The 26,515-nt window shown below is 39.5% G+C and overlaps 1 protein-coding gene across 1 annotated transcript in view; it reads right to left on the bottom strand.

The window, feature by feature from the left end:
* The window catches only part of NRCAM (neuronal cell adhesion molecule), a 320,485-nt gene that overhangs the window by 240,875 nt on the left and 53,095 nt on the right, over positions 1–26,515 (bottom strand). Inside the window, exon 2 of the mRNA XM_087821087.1 lies at positions 6,305–6,461. The gene's annotated coding sequence lies outside the window, so the exon portion shown is untranslated. The remainder of the gene's footprint in view (positions 1–6,304; positions 6,462–26,515) is intronic.

The raw sequence follows: 26,515 nt of genomic DNA, 5'->3' as shown, positions 1-26,515 counted from the left end.
CAAGGCAGTTGGAGAACCTGGGCTTTGGTGCAGTCACAACAAAAGTCCCAGTCGGCCCTACAGGTCCTAAAGAGTTGTCCTGAATGGGGTAAGGGCCTTTGTGTCCCCAAATAGACCAGTCATTGAATGTATGCTGCTGCTCTGGGGAAAGATGGTATAACATTGAGTAAGGCAACTCTCTAGCTGAAGGCTGGGGACAGTCTCCAGAAGCAGGGACCCAGATATGAGCTCTCAGCTGTCTACATTCCCAGAAGCTGGAGAAAGAGTGTCTCAGTTCTCAAGGGGGCAAGGAATATGGGTGGCACTTCACAGCTCAACTATGGTGACTATATCCTGATCTCCAACTCAGCATGTGTTCTGTGTACCTGTTTATGGGTTTGTAAGTTGCAGAAGTCACATAGCGTTAATGTCAAAGAAATAAGATTGAGGGGGGGAAAACTACAAATACTGCTTTGATTTATGTGTAGGAACTGAAGAAGGTCTGTTTTGCCTTTCAGTCTCTGTCTGTTCCCCTCTGATTCTCTTGTTCTCTCTCTGTCTCTGTCCCTTTTCTGTGTCACATTCTCTGTGTGATACAACACACACTAATATGATGACTCTAAACAAAACATAACAACTTCGATAGCAAAGAGGGGAAACAAAAGAGAATAATTTGAAATATCGGTAACACAATTATTACCCAAGTGGATATTGTGATTTTTGAATAGTTCAGTCAATGATAATATGTGTCCTCTAGATGAAAGATGTTACAAAGAATGAACAAACCCTATTAGTAGTTCTGCATCCTCAACAATTTGTTTTTTTCTCAATCTTTCCTCATAGATTTTATTTTTAAACCATATTAAGAAGACAATTGCCTCAGGATAGTTCTTATTTAAAAACAACAACAACAAAAAACAACGACAACACATATATTTATACTACTGATCATGAAGAGGAAGTTTTATTTCATTTTCCATTTTGTAATGAGATCAAAATGTTTTTTTTTAAGTTTAAAATCAAAAGTATTTATTATTGATATTTATTTTTACATATCCTCACATATGTTTTACTGATTTTGGAGGGGGTGGGAGAAAGGGAGAGAGAGAGAGAAACATCGATCAGTTGCTTCCCTCATGCACCCCCACTGGGGATCGAACCCGAAACCTAGGTATCTGCCCTGACCAAGAATCAAACCAGCAACCTTTTGGTGCCCAAGATGATGATCCAACCAACTGAGCCACACTGGCCAGGGTTTTCTATTTATCCATTATTTAGAAGCTTTTAAAAGGCTAGAAAGGCAACAACTAGCAGGAATGGTTTATTACGGTACGAATTTAAAATAGATCCCCGGGGGATAATGAATCCAGCTTATATAACGAGAAAATGTGAAGAGTCATTAATTCATATTATGCTGCCTTGCTATTCTATTAACAAATGCAAAAATAAATTCTCTGGTCACCATTCTCATTTTAACATGAGCAGCAAGATATTAGTGCAGAAGCTAGAGTTCAAAAAGTTAATAATAAACCTGAATCAAGAATAATTTTGAAAGTACTCAAACAACAAAAGGCAGTGGAGAGTGAAAATTCAAATGTAGCAGGACATTATCTGATTAGAAATCCACTGTCATTGTCCTCCACCAAAAATGGTCCACAAATTGCTGATGTAGTCTATGACCTCTATAGTACAATTGAATTTGTATCAAAAGTTGGTGGCTCAGCATTTCCTGCCCCCTTTCTTTTTAAAAATCCCACACTACAGAAAAGCATAGGGTAACACATTTTACTGTTAAGTATGATTTGAGCCTGTTGGAAGACCGCCCATTCAAAAGTGTCACCCTGGCAACTCACCTATGGCTTCTAATTTCTAATACGAGTTTCCCCTAAACAACCCTCCTCCAGCAGAATTCTGTGCTCTAAGCACAGGGTAGGAGGGCAGTCTTGAATACTGTTTCAAATTCTTAATACTTTTAAGTGGCAACTCCAAAGCCAACAGAAACTCTATCCATTGTTTTGTTGCATAACGGTACTTACAACCCTCACTCTGGAATGAGCAGCCACTCAATACTGTTGCATTCTGTACTCTGGCCACAGTAAGGTGGTTCAGAAGAAGATGCTACCACTAAACAACAGTGGTAAAAGCTGTTTACCAGCCCTCATACCAACTGTGTTCAGACTCCATAGCTGTCCATCCCTGTTGATGTTGTCATTCTGCCCAAACATGCCAGACAGTGTCTCCCACAGCTCTCACCCCTTACCCAATGAAGCGTGTCTCACCTGCTTCCACCGCCAATTCCATAAACACAAACTGTCAAGGGTCTCATGTTTTGGAGATATCATATTAGTATGTGTCTATCACACAGAATATGAGTGAGACAGGAAAAGAGACAGACACAGAGATGAAAGAGGCAGAGAAGTACCCTGGTCCCCCAAAAAAGAAGAAAAGCAAGAGACCAAATCAGGGCGACATATTTCTTGTGTCTTACACAGAAATGAGAGGAAACTCCTTTTGCTATAGGCAGCTTTCAGGGTGAGTGAATCATGTTTTGGACACATACTCGAGAATTTACAGCCCACTGGTTTCACAGCAATAACTGACAGTTCTATGAATTTCAGAGAACAATTCATTGTCCTTGAGACCACCTACAACTTGCATGCATGTGACATCATTCTAAGTTATACCAACTCAGCATTTCCATAAATTTTCTATACATAAAATTCACAGGGTCTTGTGCTTCAAAGTGTTAGTATTATATTAATTAATGAGTGTCTTTTTTAAGTATGAAATTTATCTTTTACTTAAAGGGGGTTAAAACTGAAAAAAAAAAAAAAAAATAGGATGTTTCACAAAACTGGGTTGGTGGCCAGTACTTGCACTGTTAGTGAATGTGCCTAAAGACATTGTTACTGAAAGTACCTTCTGGGGGAAAATTGGTGTGATAATGGGTGTTGAGATGATTGTCCTTTTTCAACTAAATTTTAAACAGGTGGTTTTGATTCTCTCCCAATCCTTCATTTTAGGATAGATAAAACCAGTATAGATAAGTAAAAGATGCCCCAAAAAAGTTTAAAATAATAAAACCGTAATCAGAGCCCAAATTATCAATGCAAATCTGTTTGTTGAAAGCAGAGTGACTAGCCAAAGCAAACACTATCACTATGAGCTGATTTCCTTAATTCAGTTTCCTATTTTAGGACATACAGATAACTTCATAGTTCAATAAAGATTTGGAATAAGAGAAATAAATGATGAATTGAAAAGGGCAGAATGAGTTTCAACAGACTAGGGCTCTGGCTCAAGCTGTTAGCATTAAGTAAGTTACTTAATTAAATTAATTAATTAATTAATTAATTCACACTAACCCTCTTGTGTATGAAAACAAAAGTGATAGATTAGCTGATCTTTAAAATTTCTGGAAAGATTGTAGTGGACTGTACTATAGAAAGGGAGCATTTTCTAATTTCTCAACAGGTCTTAAGGAAAAAAGTCAGTAAGGTAAGGCCATGGGAATCTACTAAAATTCACTCAAAATAGTACTATTGTAAGTATTATTTGAATTTAAAATTTTTACCCTTGACATTCCCTCAAAGAAGGCTCTGAGTAATGCATTTCAAAAGTCTAACTCGAGTGGCCTTGATCTAAAATAGTGCGGCCTCTGTTATAGCAGGCCCCTTTACTGACATTCTGGGTTGATGATGGGAAGACCCAAAGGGTGTGTGGGGGAAACCCTGGCACTACCTCACTGAAGAAAGCAAGAAAGATCCTGCTTAGTCTCCCATATGCAATATTCAAATCCTGGACAGAGCAATGAAAGTGAGGAACTGACAAGAAACCACAACTTATATAGAAAAAACATCTTGTAAAGCAAAGCACCTTTCTTAAATAATTTCTGTAACTACTGTGAATCAAAATGGAAAATGGCACTAGCTTATAACTCTTCTAAAGGGTTTGCATTATTTTTTAATACTGGTTTAAATTTACTTTTATCAGAGTAGAAAAAGTTACCACATATGTCCCTAGGAAAAATCTTAATTTATTCTGTGAAGAAAATAAGACCAAGTACAGATATAAATGAAATGATAGGTAATATCAAAATGAAATGGAAATTGAGAATCTAGTGAGTTGTTTTTTAAGTATATAAATGAATATATTGAAGGCTTAAGTACAAAATCAAATTTATATTTTAAAAAAGAGTTTTAACTATTGTCTGTAACTCCCAAATCACTGTTTCTAGCCCTAAACCCTCCGTAACCTCCACACTTACGCCTCCAGCTGCCTGATGGGCACTTCTACCTAAATGTCACAAATGTACCTCAAAGTGTTCTTCTCCCCAAGAGTAAGTCCCCTTCCCTCCTAAATTCCCTTTATGGCATCATCATTCTCTCAGTCACTCAAGTCAGATACCTAAGAATCCCAAGTCCTAACATTTTCTCACTTCCAGTGCCCAGACTATTACTGAATCCGGCACATTCTAGCTCTTTGATGTTTCTCTCTCTCTCTGTTCCTCACTGCTTCTACCCTAATTCTAGCCCTCCCATCTTTTCCCCAAATCATTACAAAATGAATCTTCCTCCCTTCAATCTCAGTCACCTCCAGCTCTTTTTCTACACGCTCTCCAGAATAACATACCTAAAATGCTAGTGATTGGCAGCTTAAATCCCCTCGGTGCTTACACACACACACACACACACACACACACACACACACACACCCATGCGTAGAACAACTTATTATTTCCACATATGGGTCTCATACCCTATCCCACTGCTCCTGTCTGCAAGGCCCACTTCCATCCCACCCTGCTCTTTAGCAGGCTCACTCCTATTCACCTCTCAAGGGCCATTTCAGGGGTCACCTTCTCCAGGAAGGCTGCTTTGACACACACAGTCCTCTGGCTGCATTTGATGCCTTTTCCATTTCTTAATGCATTCTCAGTATACTTTTATCATATTGGAGTTGAACATATTGGTTTATGTGTCTGTCTCTTGCATTTGACAGATATTTCTTGAAAGTAAGTACTTATCACCTTTGCTTCTTGAAATCCTAGCAAAGTTTACTGAACCAAATTAAAAATGAATCAAACTATGGAAGAAAACAGACTGGAAGGTATGAGAGTATTTTGGAGGATTATAAATGTTTAAAAATAGTAATTGTTTTTCTCACTTATGCAAATAATATTTCATGGGTTTACAAAGTACTTTCATATAATTTATATTGTTTGATCCTTAAAACAATCCTAGAAGGCAGAGTAAGGTAGATATGAAGGCTGATATAGATGCTAAATACAGTAGTCCTCCCCACCCCTGCCATGGTTTTGCTTTTTATAGTTTCAGTCACCCATGGTTAACTATGGTGCAAAAATATTAAATAAAATATTTCTAGAAATAGACCATTCATAAGTTTTAAATTTCACATGGTCCTGAGTAGCATATAAAACCTCACACCATCCTCATGCATTTCTCCAGGCACACGAATCATCCTTTTGTCCAGCATATCCATGCCCACTGGTCATGGTTATCAGATAAACTATCACGGTATCTCAGCGCTTGTGTTCCATTACCCACCCACCCCCTTTTTTCGCCCCAAAAAGAATAGTTTATTGATTTTTAGAAAGTGAAGAAGGGCTAGGGAGACAGAGAAAGAAACATCCATCTTAACGTTGATTGGCTGCCTCTTGCATGCCCCCTACTGGGAATCAAGCCTGAAGCCCGGGCATGTCCCCTTCACCAGTGATCAAACCAGTAGCCCATTGCACAGGATGATGCCCAACCAACTAAACCACACAGGCCAAGACCAGTAATCCTTATTTTACTTAATAATGGCCCCAAAGCACAAAAGTGGTGATACTGGCAATTCAGATACGCCAAAGAGAAGCCGTAAAGCGCTTACATTAAGGTATGTATGTGTAAGGAAAAAACATAGTATATATGGGGTTGGTAGTATCTGCAATTTCAGGGATCCACAGGGGTCTTGGTACATTTCTCCTATGAATAAGGGGGCACTACTGTACATAAGAAATTTCTCTAAGAAGGAAATGTATATTGATTTTTTTAAGGTAGGTATGTGTGTGTGTGTTCAGATAAGTTTTCATAGGTCAAAACTACAACTTCAAATACAGTAAATTCCTGTTTGGTCAAAATAGCCAATTGATGTCCTTCATAACTACTAAAACATTCTCCTAAAAAAGAAAAACTCTCAATTCTTTATAGAAAATTTTCAATAACCTAGTCCTCTATCTACTCTTTTTTAAGAGATATATTTCAGAAGACAGAACAGCTAATTTATGCTTCTAAATACAAAACAAGAACTGACCAGCTCTCACCTCTGAAAGATCTACTGGGCCAAGAGTTTCCTGAACATTTCCCTGACTTTTGAAGTTGTCTTTTTCTCAGGATGATGCCAACAACTGGCAGCGGCTTTGGTGAAAGTCTTCAGCAAACAGGGGTGAGGGTTGCTGAGGAAGAGTATCACAAAGGTTCCTGAAAAGGAAAAATAAAAAACGCAGAACAGTGAAAAATTGTTTTGGGTTAGTTAATTCTATTAGCCTGAGATTTCATTCTATTATCCCACTAAAATTGACAAGGAGAAATTTGTACATATTAAATTCCATGATTAATTTGAACCAAGAATTACTGTACTTAAGGACTTCAATGATTAAGAAACTTTAAGCAATTAAATAGCAATGGGTAATGAAATAAAGGTAACATAATTCCAATTACATTTTGGTCTGAATGATCCCTAAATAGCAGGAAATACTGTATACACAAATCAAAGAGAAAAAAAAAAAAAAAAGCACTTAATCTTATTCTACTCTGGTACTTCATGGGAATACACCATGCTTTATAATCACATCAACACACAGGCCACAGCTGGGAAGAATCTAATATAGACTTAAAAGAACAAAATAAAGAACTAAGTATTTGGTCAAGGTTGACGATGTCAGAGAGGAACTCAACAATGCAACTGCATTTTACAGGTGGCTTTGAAGGCAGTGAGAAAAGGGGCATCTGGGAATAAGAAAAACAAACATAAGGTTAGAGTAGAACTATACAGAGTGAAACCTTAATTAAACAGAAGTGCTTGCATAGTGTGTTTACTTAATACCTCCTTTAATGAGAAAGTGTGAGAGTCACAGAAAGGATTGTTTAGAAAGTCTCTTTGAAACCAGAACTTGGGGTCAGTCTTTGGTGAGAAGAGCAGAATCCAAGAGATCCGGACGTGCCTCCACTGCTGGTAGTCTGACCAGCGTTTGCTAAGTGCTTGCAGCCAAATTAGCACCATGGGGAGAGCTTTTAAAAATACTGATGGCTTGGCCCTATGCAGGTCAAATAAATCCCTGACCAATTAAATCAGAATTTCAGGTGGGATGGAGCCCAAGTATAGGCATTTTTTCAAAATAGAGAAAGTCAGAGAAGATGTTCTTTAAATTACTGAGCACTCCATATGAGCTAGACACTGTGCTAAGTAAAAAGTGCTTTAATCCTCACGAGAACTCTCTGACTTAAGAACTATTATTATCCCCAATTTATAAAAGAGGAGCTGAACTCAAGAGAGCTTAGTCCTGACTCCAAAATAGTGGAAGTAGAATTTTAACAAAGCTGGTCTCTCTCCTAACCATAAATTGCCTTGAGGGAATGCAGTTAACAGGCAACTGGAGGCAAGGCTACTCCGCCCTTGTATCTGCTTTGTCTTCTTTTGTCACAATGCATTCCCACGTTGAAAAGTTGAAACAGAAGCATCCTGGAGTCTTCCCAGTGCTTTCAGATTTTCTCAGATTAAATAACTAAATTATATTGTTTGGGAAAGGATTAACATTTCTCCCTTCACAACACACACACACACACACACACTTCCAAATTGGTAGAGTTTGAATGCTGAGATTTAATTACACTATTTTGGTGACTTCAGCTCAGGCAACTATCAGAAGAGTCATCACTGACACCTGCCCTAAATGGCTCAGTCCATCATGACATATGAGTTTCAAAAGCCTAGCTGAAATCTCTGAAACATCATTTATAATTCATTTGGAAAAAATCTGCCACCAAACATTCTTACACGCATCTTCAATCATCTTAGAGAAGTTGTTGCAGTTTGCTGCCTCATTACGTTTATAATATGTAAAATAATTTCCTTTCTTTAAAGTACTGTTATTAGCCCTGGCTGGGTAGCTCAGTTGGTTAGAGGATCACCAAGGTTGCAGGTTCAATCCCCAGTCAGGGCACATACAATAATTAGCCAATAAATGCATAAATAAGTGGAACAACAAATTGATGTATCTCTTTCTCCATTCCTCTCTCTAAAATCAATCAATAAATAAAAATTAAAAATAAAATATTGTTATTGACCATAATAAAATCTAATTTACAAATATTCCACATATAAAATATATTTTATTTAAGAGGTTAATACAAAAGCATTGCTGTTTCTGACACCTTAGCCATACCCTAATTATACTACAGCAGAATTATCTTCATGGCTTGTTTTAATAATAATAGGAAAAGATGGCTTTCATTAGACACTTCTGGGAAGAAATAAAAAAGTGATAAAAAAAAAACAAAAACACACCACACAATTTTGGGAATTGGAAGAGGCATGAAAGGTCCTAGTAACCAACCATCTAGCTGCTTATGGCTTATTCCATTTTTAGAGAACTCTGTATGGAGTTGAATCTCTTTTCCTATAGCTTTCACTCACTGGTCCCAATTCTGGCCCTTCCAGATATATCCAGATTTGCATTCTAGTCTGAACTTCCCCAACCACAGCCCACTGTTCTGAAAAGCAGGACTAAACAGTTATTTTAGCACAGGTGGCCACTGATAGGACCAGGGGTGAGCGCCTGACTCAAGGGCATCCCACAGTCTGGTGGATGACCTGTGAGGTAACTTGTACACAAAGGTCTCTGCCCTAGAAAAGAAATGATAACTGCCAAGCAAATTAAACCATCTTTTTCTAGGAGTTGTATTGGATATCAGGAGTCAGAGAACCTATTGAATATGCAGAGGTATGCAGAAAGGCCAGAAGAGAGACCGTGAGAAAGAGGAGTCAGTCCCAGAAGTTCTCTCATAACTTCCCACTGATAATCATCTGACAATCCTGATAACTTTGCATTTCCAGATCCAGACAGATGCTGTGTGTTAAGTCCCCCTTCCTTATGGTGCTCTGAGTAAATCTGTTCTCTACAACCACAAATGCCCAGTGCACTGAGAGGTTGCTGGTTCAATTCTCGGTGAAGGACACATGCTGAGGTGGTGGGCTCAATCCCTGATAGATGTTGTGTGCTCACATCCATTTCTCTCTCCCTCTTCCTTCCTCTCTTTCGAAAAATCAATAAACTATTCTTTTTTTGCATATATTTACTTTATTAAAGGCACTGATTTTTGCATAGGGGGAGATACTAAAATGAATAAGACAGTGCTTCTTATCTAGAGAATTTTACAACCTCTGGAGGGAAGATTAATACCAAGAATGTATGTCAGTGCCCTTTAACCACAGACCACCAGGAACATACTGTAGTGGTTTATTATTCATTGAAGGGAAGGAGAACATGCACCATAGACAACAGCGAAGCACCTCAGTAAGAGTGTGTTAGAAAGGATGCATAATAGCCTTTGGGGGATACAATAAATTATTCTTTAAAAAATAATGAAAACCAAATAGTCAATAAGTTAAAATAAATTTATTTTAGCGTCAAATTTAATAATTACCAGTTTTCCAAATTGACTGCAAATCATCCTGAAGATATAAATAGCTACATAAACTGGCATGACCAAGCAATTAATTTGCTGAATCAAGGTTTTAACATTTACTTGGTAGAGATTGCAAAACCCAGGAGAATTAGGTTCCAGCATCATTAGAGAAAATTAGGCCATTGTTGAGATAATTGGCAACATGAACTTTGTAGTTAGAGTAATTACCTGTGCAGCAGACCAAGAAGTTATGTTTGAGAAACATATTGCAAAAACAGAGCCAAGTTAGCTTCATCCTTCCCTGAGGCAATCATGGAAATTAGCAGAATCTGTCATTTTAGGTCATCTGATATACTCCTGCCAAAGTGAAATTGTTTTCCAAAGTCTCAACTGCTTTGTCTAATTTACCTTTCATTAAGCCTCGTGGGATCTCTCCTTATAGCTAAAAGCCCCACACTGAAGGGCTTTTTAAGTTCTCATGTCTGCTTTTTTAGTTTTTCTGTCTCCACCATTACTGTCAGGCTGTCAAACTCCAATTTCTCATGGTGGTCAGTGTGCCTGCCTGGAGCAACTAAACCATCCTCGCTGCTTCTAATTGGATATTTGTGGTCCTCTCAGGAGTGTATGTGTAGATTTCACACCGTCTTTGTTGATCATGCAGAGGCCTTTTTGGCTTGCTTCTTTTTTCTCAGCTGTGTTGAATTACTAACTGTTCATTCAACAATCACTGTTTAGATCTACTAGGGATGAGGTACTACCCTGGGGGCCACAAGAAATACAAAGATGACTGAGACTCGGCTGTTCAAAGACGGAGATAAGGCATAATAATACCATTGTGTGTTGTATGGAATTTTGTGGTTTATTTTGCACAGAAGTAATCTCACTTAATATTGAAAAATAAGTATTTTCTCTGCATTTTACAGATATAGGTAGTTTCAGTAAGAGTAGATGACTTCACAATAATTCATCACAGCTAATAAGTGGCAAAGCCAGGACCCCAGAGGCAAGTTTTGTGATTCTTAGTCCACGTTACTTCCACCAACCCACAGGTGCATTCATTGTTTATGCAGATAAATGACTACAAAGCAACATGTGTATGTAGTTACTTCTGTAACTGGCTGGCACATGTGTGGTCTTCATTACTTTATGAGGTGAGCGATTCTATTATCCCCATCTAAAAGAGGAGAAAACTGAGGTACAGGAAGTGACTAATGACCCACTCTGTATGGCTAGCAGGTAGCAGTGAGACTTTTCCTCTCTTATAAATCCTGTGAGAAGACACTGGCACTGGAGATGGGAAAAATATGGCAATTCCAAAAGAAGAGGGAAATGTGATGCTTCCCCTTTCCTTTCTCCATGACTATGGCTGTGTGAGTGACTTGGCAGCACGAGAGCTCCAGTGTACGAATACCACCTGCTGCTTTAACACTTGCTGTGTATGTTTTCTGTAATTTCCAATTCTTTGCACAGATCACACTGGTTGAGCAAGGCAGAGAGAGGAAACTCTTGTCATGCATGGCCTTATATTTGTGGTTGGTGATTTTGCAGTTACTGCCCGGGACACTCACGGAGTGTGATTTGGCAATTTGCTGAGACAACAGCTTGAATCACACAAATTTGCTGGCCGCTAGGCACTCACACCTCAGTGCAGTACTCTGAACCTGTTTTCAGGTATGAAAAGAGGGAGCCAACACAAAAGAAACTGCATTCAGTGAGTAACTTTCACGACCCAGATGTAGGGCTAAAAGCTTCTTACAATAATCCATGTGAGCATATGGAGGCACAGAGAAGTCCAGTAATGTACCCCAAAGCCAGAGAGCTTGCACATGTCAGAGATGGGATTGGAGCCTGGTCTAGCTAACTCTGGGTGGGGGAGGGGAGGGAGCCACTACATGAGAGATACAACTTTGTTAATGTTGAAAAGACAGTTAATATTAGATGTGAGGTATATGTAAAAGAACACACAGGCTGCCCTGGCTGGACGGCTAAGTTGGTTGGAGCAGCAGCCTGGACACCAGAAGACTGCAGGTTCCATTCCCAGTCATGGCATATACCTAGGTATGGGTTCAGTCTCCAGTTGGGGTGCAGGCAAGAAGCAACAGATCAGTGTTTCTCTCTTACATCGATGCTTCTCTCTCTTTCCCCCACTTTCCTCTCTATTTCAGTAAACATGTCCTCGGGTAAGGATTTATTTATGTTTTTTAAATATGATTTTATTGATTTCAGAGCGAAGAAAGAAGAGGGAGAAAGAGATAGAAACATTAGTGATGAAAGTCATTGATCGGCTGCCTCCTGCACACAACCCAGACATGGGCTCTGACCGGGAATTGAACTGAGACCTCCTGGTTCATAGGTCGATGCTCAACCGCTGAGCCAAACCAGCCAGGCCTCGGGTGAGGATTCGAAAAACAAACAAAAAAACACCCACAAGGCACTTAGTGGAAATATGTTCCACGGGAAAAGCCAGGAGCCTCTACAAACTTTTCCATGACCTTTCCCCAAAGTCTCAGAAATCAGTCCCCACAGGGCCTGCTGTGTTGCAAAAAATTAGAGGTAGAGAGAGAAGTGTGTCAAAGACAGGAATGTGCCTGGGCTCCCACCAATAAAGTACGTGGGGATCCAGAGGAGGGAAAAAGCACTTCTGGCTGTGATCAGGCAGTAACTACTAACAACCTCATTGAGACAGCAGTGAAAGAAAGGAAAGAAATAGAATGGAAACTCCAGGGACCAGCAGAGATGAGAAGTCAGAGGAGATCTGAGCACGTCTGGAGGTTAGGAAGACAGATGTAATAAGGAGAGACAGAGAGAACAATGCAAGTGGCAAAAATAGTGGACGGAGCCAATGCCCAGTGCAAGGGGCCTTGGTATAAGGTGCACATAAGGAATTTAGGGAGTTCCTACTGTACTTTAGCCACTTTAATTACCTCAACATAAGGAGTGTGTGGACTTATTTCATCTCTTCTCCCATGTGGGAGAGAATACTCAGATTGAAGCACTTCAAGAACTAATGCAACCCATTGCAGAAATATGCTTATTTGCGTATTGCCCAGTCCTATCACTAAAAACAGTTGGAGTCAGTCAAAATGACATGAAATGCCAACATACCTCAACTGTAATACAAATTCCTTGCAACCTCAACCTTGAGTTTAATAGAATAAACAAAACAAAAGTGTTTTGATGACTGAAAAGTCACTGAACTAGTTCCAACTTCAGCAGGGTTTTGTTTTATTTTGCTTAGCTCCCGTTAAAAAACATTTAGTGGTGCTAATTGGGTAATGCACATTAGTTTGAAGCTGGAATGCTAATTAATTTTATTTTTGTTCCTCATTTTCACTGGATTGTTTTAGACCTGGTTTTATTTTTATTTGGGGGAACTTTAAAAAAAATTTTTTTTTTTAAATATATCTTTATTGATTTCAGAGAGAAGAAAGGAGAGGGAGAGAGAGAGAGAAACATAATGATGAGAGAGTCATTGATCGACTGCCTCCTGCATGCCCCCAACTGGGGATTGAGCCCGCAACCCGGGCATGTGCCCTGACAGGGAATCGAACCCCGATTGCCTGGATCCTATGTCGATGCTCAACCGCTGAGCCACGCCCAGTCGGGCTAAAAATATTTTTTAATAATATTCATTTTTTCTGATTTAAAAAAGTATTTTTATTTTTCAAACTGTCAAAAGTACAGAAATTTTTTTTTAATGAAGAGCAAATGTTTTCTTCCACCACCAGACATGAAAATTGTCAATATTTTGGTGTTTTATTCTTCCTGTATGTATGTGTCTGCATACACATTTTTTAAAGAAATTGTATCATGCAGTGTGCATGAATTTAGTAACCTGCTTTCTCACTTAACAATATAAAATGAACATTTTCCCAAGTTGTTAAATTTCTTCAAAATCAGTTTTAGTTTCTGCATAATATTTTACCATATAAAAATCATATTCATTTAACCAATTTCCTAATATTGGTCATTAATACTATTTCTTTTGGCTGACTTTTTTATCACATTTTAAAGATCTATTATTTTACTAGCACCGGCTGAAAAACAGCCAGTAGAATTCTTACACAATTACTATTTGGAGTATTATTCAATGAGAGGGTTTCGGGCTGATGCCTGCCTGCTCAGAGCAGCACCAGCAGACATCCTGCCTGGTTCCACCTTTTCCCATCCCAGCCCTGCCCTCCCCATTTGACACACACCTGTACTTTGGCAATGAGCAATCTGCTCCATTACATATGATCAGAGGCATTGGCCTACTCTTAACTCAGATTATTTTAAAAGCTTGAATTTTAATGAACATGTAAGAGCAAGACAGGTGAACTAACTGGCCCCCAATCCCAGACTGTGTGTGGAGACAGTCCTTCCTGGGATAGAAAGAGAGTTTAGGAGAAACACTGATAGCCTGACATAAAAAATGATAATGTTTCTTCTTGTCATAATGTGGTCATACTATGCCTCAAAAAGAGTCTCAAAAGAAACCAAGGGCTAGATTGTGAAATTATCAATAACTATTTTATTTTGTGTTATTATTAAGTATTAGACAAGAACAACAGCTCATGATTTTGAGTCTCCACTGTAACAGTTCTCAACCCTACTGTACATTTTAAATACGTGCAGTTGTTGTATGTTAATTATACCTCAATAAAGCTGTTAAAAAATTAAGACCCTAAGTGCCCAAAACCCGCACCTGAGATTCTGATTTAACTGGTCTTTAGTGGGGCTCCTAATGTGAAGCCAACAAACATTGATCTAATATGTAATGAATCTTCCCAAATTAAAGTGAATTCATTGATATAGCTGATATAAAATTGGTAAGAGAATATTTTTGAAGAAGTAATTTTATAATTTTCAAGTACAAAGAATAACAAATCTGCTGTTTTAAAAAGTGCTACCCAGCAAAGAAATTTAGTTTTGCCTTAATAATTTGTAATAATTCATTAATCAAACTTAAAAGGGACTATTGTGTACCAAGTACTATTCTAGTCAGATCATAGATCACATGTATGTGCAGAATTGCTACTTATTAAGAGTGCAACATTCTCTTAAGTGGATTTAAACTAGATTAATTCACAAACTAGTTTAAACATTGATTTATTTAGGAACAACTAAATACAGAAAATGTAAAAATGAACCTGTTATGGCCCCATAGAGCAATCACCGATTCTCTCTGAGAGCAGTTCAAATCCAGGAGGTTTTGCTCTATTTGACGTGCCAATGAGCTGGGCACAGGATTTTAGCAAGAATGTAGGAAAAGCTGTCCCAGAAAACTGGAAGCTTCTTGCTAGAGGGCACCATCATCCCCTCCTATGAGGCTCTATGCCACTGTTTCATCTATATATACAAGACAGATTCACATCGTAATAAAATAACCAAGCCCTCTTATTAGAGAAAATTAACATTCAATATTCACGCACATATGTCTTTATCCTGTTATTAATAAGAAACTTTGAACATAATTAGTGTTGGCTTTGAATGCAGTTTAGAATGGGTCATGGAGCATAGGGTTTCATTACTCACCAAAGCTGAGCACTCTCTGAAAGGGATTAGAAGAAAAAAAATGGAATCCACCCTCCTCATTCAGAAAAAAATGGTCTAAGTTAACTGGAATGACTGTGTGTGGTGGTGGGGACAGAACTATGGCTGACAGTTCTCAGCTCCTTGTCACCTCTAACCTCCATAAATCATCACAAAATGAAGCCACAGATAAAGGAAGCACTCTGGGTGGGGAATGAGAGGTGTGACATGTCCAGAGGGCTGCTGGCAGTGAGGCAAGATGCAGAACACCTGACCAGATGGCAATGTGGGTGAGGAGCAACAGACTGCCCCAGTGGAATTCGACTGCTTTAGTCACAGCAAATGAATGGACACCAAGCAGGAATTCAAGAGTAAGGTTAGGGTCCACGTCTGCAGAGTATTAAGAAAAGTATAAACTGGAAAAAGGTATGATTTCCAAACTGCTGACCACTGTTGCCACTTTAGCTAAAATTAAGCAATACTGAACTTGTTTTTTCCTCAACAGAAATGGATGAAATAGCTTATATTCCTTACAGGAAAAAAAAGTAAGGTCAACTTGCAACTTGCTCTCAATGCCTTACACAGCTCCCTCCTACTAACAGCCTGGATAGACAGCTACACTCATACTAAAACAGGGGTTCCTCTTAACACTTCCTCCCCAAACTTTTCCACCTGTCTGACACCACTGTTGGCTCTCTTCAGGTCCAGGCATGGATTAGTTTTCATTCCATTTTCACCCCCAGAGCCATTTCTCAGATCATTCCAGTCTCCAGGCACCATACCTGAGGACCAGGTCACCCCATTATCATCCCAGTGCCCAGATCAGGGGTTCAGGAACCAGTTTTTTGGTGAGGGAGCCACAGTGCCTTACCCCTCCTCCCACCCCCCCAACCCACATTGTTCTAAATGTTTGAACATCACCTTATGAGAGACGTATGACGGACCCTCATTTCCATGGTGAAAAATTCGATTTTAACAATTTCCCCAGGTAAAAGAAATTTTACCCCCCACCCCCATAGAAATTGTAAACACAAAGCTATGTTTACCTTAACTTGCAAGATACAAAAATATGTATAGGGTTTTGAAGTTTTTTGTGTTTTTAACTGATTTCAGAGAGAGGAAGGAAGAGGGGGAGAAAGATAGAAACATCAATGATGAGAGAGAGTCTTTGATGGACTGCCTCTTGCACACCCCCTACTGGGGATGGAGCCCACAACCCCGGCATGTGCCCTGACTGGGAATCGAACCATGACCTCCCAGTTCAAGGGTCAACACTCAACCACTGAGCCACACTGGCCAGGCCTGAAGAGACTTTTGGAGGAAACCTAGATTCTAAAACTTATCCACATCATAATTTCTAGTTCTCATTACTAAACTTAAAACCAAAAAATATATATTCTTCCTATTATATTTTCTGTTTTTACAAAGCTGTATTTGGTTTATTTCCAACTAAATCAAGTCAGGTATATAGCCCACCTTTGGCTTATTTCTGCCACTTCCCTGGGTTGGTTTTTAAATCATTACAAAAAGAAGAATGCTGAAACATTAAAAAACAGAGGTGGACTCAGAAGAGCCTACTCAGCACAGAGATTTCTGACTCAGAAAAGCCCCAAATACATATTCTTATAGTGCATTTTAGTGCAAATATTGCAATTGAGTAGACATTGAATTTCAAGTTAACAAACTTCATTAAAATATAGACACAAAAATATGAGCCCATGTGTATGTACTAAATAACATATGATTAAATTTTGATATGTTTCCTTGTAATATGATTCTTATCAATGCAACAATATTTCACTAAATTTCTTATAAAGGAAAGTCCTGATATAGTTATTTCAATATAAATTGATCCTCATTATACAGACCTTTAAAACAATACAAGCCATTTCACATGAAGACTGGAGGATAGTTTTCTTGGAGAAGAGATGAAGGTAAAACATGAGAGTGGTCTTTCAAAGTGGGATGGGCATCCAGGAGTGCAGTAGTTGGCAGTCCCCTCTGCACATGTAGCTCCCTAGGGCAATTGCAGAAACATACTGATGCTTCAGCCCTATTCCCAAGGACTTAATTGGTCTAGGATAGGGACTAGGCCTTGATAAATATTTTTATTTTTTTTTATTTTTTAAATTATCTTTACTGTTGAAGGTATTACAGGTGTCCCATTTTTCCCCCCATTGACCCCCTCCACCTCGCTCCCACCCCCTCCCCAGGCCTTCACCCCACTATTGTCTATGTCTGTGGGTTATGCATGTATGCATATAACTTCTTTGGTTAATCTCTTCCCACCCCCACCCCCCTTCCTTCTTCCCTCTGAGATACGACAGTCTGTTGCATGCTTCAATGTCTCTGGGTCTATTTTGTTTGTCAGATTCTTTTGTCCATTAGCTTCTTCTTAAAGAAGACCCTTCAACATTTCATGTAGTACTGGTTTGATGGTGATGAACTCCTTTAGCTTTTTCTTATCTGTGAAGCACTTTATCTGATCTTCAATTCTAAATGATAGCTTTGCTGGGTAGAGTAACTTTGGTTATAGGTTCTTGCTTTTCATCACTTTGAATATTTCATGCCACTCTTTTCTAGCCTGAAAAGTTTCTATTGAGAAATCAGCTGACAGTTCTATGGGTGCTCCCTTGTAGGTAACTAACTGCTTTTCTCTTGCTGATTTTAAGATTCTCTCTTTGTCTTTAACCTTTTGCATTTTAATTACGATATGTCTTGGTGTGGGCCTCTTTGGATTCCTCTTGTTTGGGACTCTTTGTGCTTCCTGGATTTGTAAGTCTTATTTCTTTCCCCAAGTAGGGGAAGTTTTCTGTCATTATTTTTTCAAATAGGTTTTCAATTTCTTGCTCTCTTTCTTCTCCTTCTGTTACCCCCATATGCGAATGTTGGGCCACTTGAAGTTGCCCAGAGACTCCTTACACTATCTTCATATTTCTGGATTCTTTTTTCTTTTTGCTCTTCTGGTTGGGTGTTTTCTGCTTTCTCATATTCCAAATTGCTAATTTGATTTTTGGAATCCTCTACTCTACTGTTGATTCCCTGTAAATTATTCTTCTTTTCAGTTCGTGTAGCCTTCATTTCTGACTGGTTCTTAGTTATGTCACTGATGATCTCACTAGTTCCCTTAATAGTCTTACTAAGATCCTTGATCATCCTTATAACCATTGTTTGGAACTATATATCTAGTAGCTTGCCTGGCCCCATTTCATTTAGTTCTTTTCCTGAAGATTTCTTCTGTTTTTTCATTTATGACATGTTTCTTTACCTCCATATTTTGGCTGCTTCCTGGTGCTTGTTTCTATGTATTAGGTAGAGCTGCTATGTCTCCTGGAATTTGTAGAGTGGCTTTTGTAGTAGATGTCCTGTAGGCGCCAGTGGCTCAGTCTTCCCAGTCACCTGAGCTGGGCCTTCTAGGTGCTCCCTTGTGTGTGCTGTGTGCACTGTCCTGTTGTAGTTGAGCCTTGGTTGCTATTGGTTTCACTGGGAGGAATTGATGTCCAGGCCAATCAGCTGTGAGGACCAGCTGCAACTACAGCTGAAGAGCTGTTGTGCTGAATATACCCAAATGGAGCAGGATTTACTTCAGTGGAGCTTTGGTGTTCACTGAGTCCACCTTAATCAATTTTTAAAACTCATTCTAATTTGTATTAAAAGTAAACTTCCCCCAAGGCAGATTTTACTTCAATAGAGTACTAAGAACTCTGTAACAAGCAGAACTGTTCAAGAAAAAAACAGCTTACCTCATGGGGAGGAGGGCGTGGTGGAAGGGGGATGAGTCCCCAGTCACAGCAGGCTTGGAAGTAGATGCTACATTCTGAGTTTCAGCAGAGACCATGGAAAAAGGGATCCTAAAATCTTTTAAATAGATTTTTTCTTCTATGCTAGTTATACCTAGGGTCAGCATTTAAGAATAAGAAAACAAAGATACCTCATCTGCAATGCCATCCTTAGAACAAAAGAGTTTGCATAAAATCTTTCATATTGTCCATAAAAACTTGCTAATCTACAAAATAAAATTAAAATTTTATTGTTTTTAGTATTAGTCTATTACATTTTTTCCTTCTGCAATGAACTGAATTATATTCTAATTTTTTATACTATTTTCCATCTTTCTACTACTTCTGCCTATAAAAGGCCTTTTTAAGTTATTGACATTGAAGATTTTCCAAGATGGCAGCGGATCAAGTGGAAGCTACACTGACACTATTCCAGCGCCAAACTGGAATTACAACTAAAATATAGAAAAAACATCCTGAATAATCAACTGCAACTGAAGACTAGCTGGAGGGCACCCTCATAACCCAGGACCTAAAGTGGAGATCAAATAGAGACTGGTAGGAAGTACAAAAGTGTAAGAGGACTGGCTGGGCTCCCACAGGAAACAGCTGAAGGTCTGGAGGGATATCTCAGCTGTGGGGGGTTCCCATTGGGAACTCTGGGGTCTAAACCCCAAACTGGGCTTCCCAGACCAGAGCACCAGAACTGAGAAAGGTGCCCACATAACATCTGGCAGTGAAAAGCAGCAGGGTTAATGTCTGCCAGAAAGAGATGGCTGGAAATGCAGGCACCTTCTTAAAGGGCCAACCCACAAAGTTTCCTGTGTAGCCATTCACCTTGGGCTCTGGTGAAGGGAGAGCAGAGTGGACGACTAGAGCTGTGTGAGGAGAGTCTGGGATTGCTGGCTTGGGAAAGTAGAGTTCAGAAGGCAGCCATATGGATTCCTGTGCTGAGTCATTTGCCCCTACAGCAGAGGACATCTTTCTCAGGCAGACATTTACCTTTCAAGCAGCTTTTGCCTGAGGGGAGAAAGCAATTGCCCCCGCCCCCACTGAATAACTTCTCACCCTACCCAGTGGAATTTCTACAGCCTGAGACTCATTAAGAGACTGAATAACAGCCTCTGGATGCTTTTGAGTCTTTGCCTGATTTGCTACTGGATGCAGGGATTGGAAATGCAGACCTTGGTGCACATCTTGGTCCTGTCCAAACACACCTAGCCCCAGCAGAGAGAACTACAAGCTGTGGAGTTAGGAAAGCTTCAAACAGGGTACTCAAGGACCGTCACAAATAGCTTCTGACATTGGTCTGCATCAGAGACCATCCAAACAACTGGAAGTACTAGCAGATCTACCTAATACATAAAAATAAATCCAGATGGGCAGCCAAAATGGAGAGACAAAAAACAAGCCCCAATTGAAACCAAAGAATTTTCCAGAAGAGCTAAATGAAATGGAGAAGCAATCTATCAGATACAGAGTTCAGAATACTGATCATAAAGATGCTCAACAGCATGGCAAAAGAAATGGAAATGATGAAGGAAATTAAGAATGACATAGTAGAAATTAAAAAAAAAAATTGGAAAGAATAAACAACATATTAGGGGAAGCTGAGGATCAGATCAGTGAATTAGAAGACAGGGTAGAAAAGATCACTGAATCAGAAAACCAAAAAGAAAAAACAATTAAAAAACAGGAGGACAGTCTAAGGGAGCTGTGGGACAACATGAAATGTAACAATATTTGCATCATAGGAGATCCAGAAGAGGTAGAAAGTAAGCAAGGATTAGAGAATTTAACATAAACTGTTTGATGAAATAATGGCAGAAAATTACCCTAACGTGGTCAAGGAAAAAGTCACACAAGTTCAGGAGGCAAGAGAGTCTCAAGCAAGAGGAACCCAGAGAGGCCCACGCCCAAGCACATCATAATTAAAATTCCAAAAATTCAAGACAAAGAGAGAATCTTAAAGGCAACAAGAGAAAAGCAATCTGTGACCTACAAAGGAGCTCCCATAAGGCTATCAGCTGACTTCTCATCAGAAATTCTACAGGCCAGAAGGGAATGGCATGGAGTATTCAAGGTAATGCAAAACAAAGGTCTGAAACCAAGACTACTCTCTCTGCAAGGCTATCATTCAAAATAAATGGTGAAATAAAGAGCTTCCCAGACAATAAAAAGCTAAAGGAATTTATCACCATTAAACCAGCACTGCAAGAAAGGTTAAAGGGACTGCTGTGATAAGAAGTTGAAATAGAGAGAAAGAGAAATGTAGGCATAAACAAATTAAATGGCAATAGATAAGTACCTATTGATAATCTTAAATATAACTGAATTAAATGCTCTAATCAAAGGACATAGGGTAGCTGAATGGATAAGAAAACAGGACTCAAATATATGCTGCCTACAAGAAACCCACCTCAGAACAAAAGACTCACACAGACTGAACAAACAACAACTTCTGGAGGACTTTAATGGAGAGATCCAGAGCCATACAGTCACAGCAGAGGACTTTAACACCCCACTCACTTTACTAATCTTCCAGACAACAAATCAACATGGAAACAATGATTCTAAATGGCACTCTGTATCAGATGGGCTTAATTGACATTTACAGAACATTTCACCCCAAAGCTGCAGAATATGCATTCTCCTCAAATGCACATGGGACATTCTCAAAGAGAGACCACATGTTAGGACACAAAACAAGTCTCTACAAGTTCAAGAAGACTGAAATCGTATCAAGCATCTTCTTGGAAATGTACACCATGCAATACTGTACAGCTCTAAAAAGGAAGGATCCCTTACCCTTTGAGACAGCATGGTGGGACCTGGAGAGTGTTATACTAAGCGAAATAAGCTAGTCAGAGAGAGACAAGTATCAAATGATCTTACTGATATGTGGAATCTAATGAACAAAATAAACCAATGAACAAAATGGGTAACACACCCTGGAAACAGGAACTTAAAGCCCAATGGGGTAACCTTGGCAATTTAGAGGCAGGAGACAAGTAGGATCTAGAAGATCAATTCTTTGCCTTTCCTCCCTGTGACAGACTATTTTGAAGAACAGTGGTTCCTAAGACCTGTATGCAAGAAAGTGTACGTCATAGAGCAAGAAGCTATGGGCAGCTTGGTAACATGTTATTTTGTATTGGTCTGCTTCCCTTATTCCCTCACTAGAGCTGTTTTGAAATTGCACCTCCTGAAAAGGCCTTCCCATGTAAGTTTTGACTCAGATTCTGTTTTCTAAAGAACCCAAGCTAAGGCAAGCCGACTTGTACATAAACACTGCACTATACATTAGACTAGCCCTGGATAGGGGTACAAAGACAGATAAAAGAAACCAATCCTGTCCATAACAGCCTTACAATCAAATCGGGGAGGCAAGACATCTACACATGTAACAATAAGTGAAGAAGACAGAATGAAGGATGGGAAAAACCAGAATGAAAGCAATGAAGGGATGAATTGAGCAGAGGGTTAGAAAATGGGAACTATTTTACAGTGTTCTTTGTAATAGAGCATCCAATAAATACAAAGGTATTCACAGAGGACAGGAAAACCATCCAATCTACCTATAATCAATTGCCAGGGAAGAAGCTGGGGGGGTGCTCCATGGGGGTGTTGCCCTAGTAAAGACAGCACAGCTGCAGCAGTGGGTGTGCCTTGGAGGAGGGGAAAGAGGCTGGGGCTGCCTCACCTTAGCAGATTGAGTTTGGTGGGGAGCATGATACAATGAGAAGCACAATAAAGGAGATAATAAGTGGTTGTCCTACATCCTAATTTCTGCCCACAAAAAGAAATGAGAAGGCTCTGCGGTTCCCATAGGGTTTCTCTTATGTGGTTTTTCTTTTTTTAAAAAATATGTCTTTATTGGTTTCAGAGAGAGGAAAGGAGAGGGAGAGAGAGATAGAAACATCAATGATGAAAGAGTCATTGATCGTCTGCCTCCTGTGCACCCCTGACTGGGGATCAAGCTGGCAACCCGGGCATGTGCCCTGATGGGGAATCAAACTGTGATCTCCTGGATCCCAGGTCTATGCTCAACAGCTGAGCCATGCCCAGCCAGGCCTTAAGTGGTTTTTATCTGCAAGTGTTTTTTACAGTGGTCTTCTCTCGCTATATTTCTGCCATGGGGTTTCTTTTTTCTCTGGAGACACCACAAACATTTCAGAAACATTTCATTTGTTTTCTGCACCTCAGAAGAATGACTCTTCCAGGACAGAATGGGACCAGCAGTTCCTGTGAGCCCTTTCCTCTGTTCCAGCATGACCAAAATATTCACCTTAATCTAGCAAGAATTACTAGAGATTCTCAAGTAATTACTAGAGAATTACTACAGGAGATTTAGATAACATATTTGCTTTAAATAAAACTGCAAATGCAATTCTAGGAGTAAGCCAGAGACACAACAGACAACACATTTCTTTTATAGTACCACAGTGTCTGTTTTAATCAGTATTTTAGAGATATTTTGAGACATTCCAGTAAAATTGACATGGCTGACAATGGGGGGTGGGGCATGGAAGATAAAACCTTAAGCCTGTGGGAAAGAACCTTGCTTTATCAGAACTATGCTTTGTTATCATTTCTCTGATCACAGAGATGTTACTATGGCAGCAGGTCACACGTTCTGGCCAGTGGGCAATCATGCAGGGATATTTTTCTTTCATTTTATATCTAATTGCCTACCTCTTTTGGAAAGAAACAACTAACAATAAAAAAGTCTTTCCTAACTAGACAAATTAATACCCCAAGGAAAATCTTGAGTTTTTATAATAGTTTTCAGACTTGAATATCATGCCAGGGTAGTTGAACGCCTGGGACCTCCAACAAAGCAGAAGGAAACCAGTAAAAGGGAAAGAAAACTTGAATGAAATTTCAGTTACTGCAGAACAGTTCACACATCCTATTAATTACTATTGCCATTCATAATTAAATGAGGTTCCTCATGGATCTTACTAGTCCTGCTATCAAAGAGCACCTACTTTTGTGAACTCATAAAAGAGATTGTGCTTTATGACAGTCCCCTTCCATTTCAGCTCCATGCCATTAACTTTTCTGCTCAATTAACTGACAACATAAACACACATCCTCCAAAGAAGATTCCTAATTTGGGAACATCACTTTTCAGGGGCTGTTATTATTGTCATGGGCCATCGATTTCAGTTTCCAATCTTCCTTTAAAGAGTAACTGACTAAATGCCTCATTATTCTCTGCTCTTGCCATATAACATGATTTCCATAATTTGATCAAATAACACTGGTGCTTCTAGGGATATTTAAGATAATGACAATAATCTATTATAATAGCAACAGAGAAAATAAATAATTTTCTTGTAACTGAAGTAAATATTCCAGCAATTCAGTCCAGAATTCATGTCACAATCACTTACAGAATGTTTTCCCTTTTTACTCAAACATCCAGCCCTTAACCCCCAAATCTCTGGACACCAGGCATGTTACTTTTCTTTCTTTTTTTTTCATTTTTTACTTATCTTCATTGTTGAAAGTATTACAGATATCGCCTTTTTTCCTCATCAACCCCCTCCACCCCACTGCCCTCCCCCAGCCTTCATGGCACTATTGTCTGTGTCCCATGGGTTATGTGTATACGCATGTAAGTTCATGACACTTCTGTATGTACCTGGTTAAACACCACTAACTGACAATCACTCATTACTCATCTTTCTGATATTATGGCAGCCCCTGAGCCAAAGTGATTTTCCAACAATTTGTACACAAACTGGGCAGCACTTCTCCATGTCTCCCATTGAACTGTGACCACAGCCTTATAGCACCATAAGCTGCTGTCACTAACCCTGTGCCAATGGGCTCCACATTGATTTCAGCATAGAAATAAAAGCATGGCTTCTAGAAGCCACATTCATAGAAGAAACTACACCTGTGACACACAATAAGAAACAACCTCCAAGTGACTGGGAGAGGTACAGTCACCCACTTCCTTGAGAGCTGTGATACCACAAATTTGTATTTTGTTAGTCTTTTCCAGGCTTCAAGGCCAGTGCAAGGAGACTTGCTGGTTTATATTTTTAAATTAGAGATTCTAGTTTAGAACAAAAGATTTCTGTGCTTCCATGAAGCACACACTACCTCAGCATATTTTAAGAAGAAAAAAAAGCACTTCACAGAATACATGTAGATGAACTTCTTAGGGATACGAATGGTGTGATCTCAGGACAGAAGTTCTAGTGAAGAGTATGGTAACATTTGGGACAAGTGGTAATGTACCACAGCCTGAGCCAGAAAAGCTGCCTTGGCCTAATCACTTATTAAACACCTAAGAACTTAGAAAGTATACCATTAGGATACCAAGATGGTGGCAGATTAAGTGGAAGCTACACTGACACTCTCCAAGATCCAAACTGGAATTACAATTAAAATATAGAAAAACCATCCAGAATAATCAACTGAAGGCTAGCTGGAGAAAACCCTTATAAACAAGGACCTAAAATGGAGACCAAATAGAAACTGGTAGGAAGTGTGGAGGCACAAGAGGGCTGTCTGCAGGCAGCAGCTGAAAGTCAAGAGGGATATCTCAGCTGTGGGGGTTGCTACTGAGAATTCTGGGCTCCCAAGCCCAGAGCACCGGAACTGAGAAAGGTGCCTACATAATTTCTGTCTGCCGGGAAGAGATGGCTGGAACTGCAGGCACCCTCTTAAAGGGCGAACACATAAAGTTTTGTGTACAGCCACTCACCTTGGGTTCTGGAAGAAAGAGGGCAGAGTGGAAGAGAGCTGTGTGAGGAGAATCCAGGGTTGCACGCAAGGGAGATAGAGCCTGTACACTTCAGAAGACATTTTTCTCAGGCAAACCTTTGCCAGCCAGGCAGCTTTGCTTGAGGATGGTGGAGGAGCCATTATCTCACCCATTGTAAAACCTCTTGCCCCACCTGGCAGAATTTACACCTTGCTGTGGTCTACAGCCTGAGGTTCAGTAAGAGACTCAGATTAATCAGCCTTCAGGCAGTGGCAGACCTCTGGGTGCTTTGAGTCTATGCCTGATCTGCTTCTGGACCTTGGACTTAGAAAAGCAGACTTTGGTGTGCATCTTGGTCCTGTCCAAACACACCCAGCCCCAGAAGAGGGAACTACAAGCTGTGGAGTTAGGAAAGCTTCAAACAGGACACTCAAGGACCATCACAAACAGTGACTGACGTTGGCATGCATCAGAGAACCTCCAAAAAGACTAAGAGTCCTAGCAGACCTACCTAATACATAAAAACAAACCCTAACAGGCAGCCAAATTGGGGAGATAAAAAAACAAGCCCCAAATCAAAGAACAAGAGAATTCTCCAGAAGAAGAGCCAAATGAAATGGAGATAAGCAATCTATCAGATACAGAGTTCAGGATACTGATTGTAAGGATACTGAGAAAAGATATGAAAACTATGAAGGAAATAAAAAATGACATAGCAGAAATAAAGAATACATTGGAAGCAATAAACAGCAGATTAGAGGAAGCTGAGGATCAGATCAGCGAATTAGAAGGCAGGGTAGAAAAGAAGCACTCAAACAAAGAACTAAAAA

This window comes from Miniopterus natalensis, chromosome 10 (assembly GCF_054644295.1).
Source record: "Miniopterus natalensis isolate mMinNat1 chromosome 10, mMinNat1.hap1, whole genome shotgun sequence".
NCBI classification, from domain to species: Eukaryota; Metazoa; Chordata; class Mammalia; order Chiroptera; family Miniopteridae; genus Miniopterus; species Miniopterus natalensis.
Note: the sequence above shows the minus strand (reverse complement) of the source record. Positions and strands in the feature narration are given on the sequence as shown.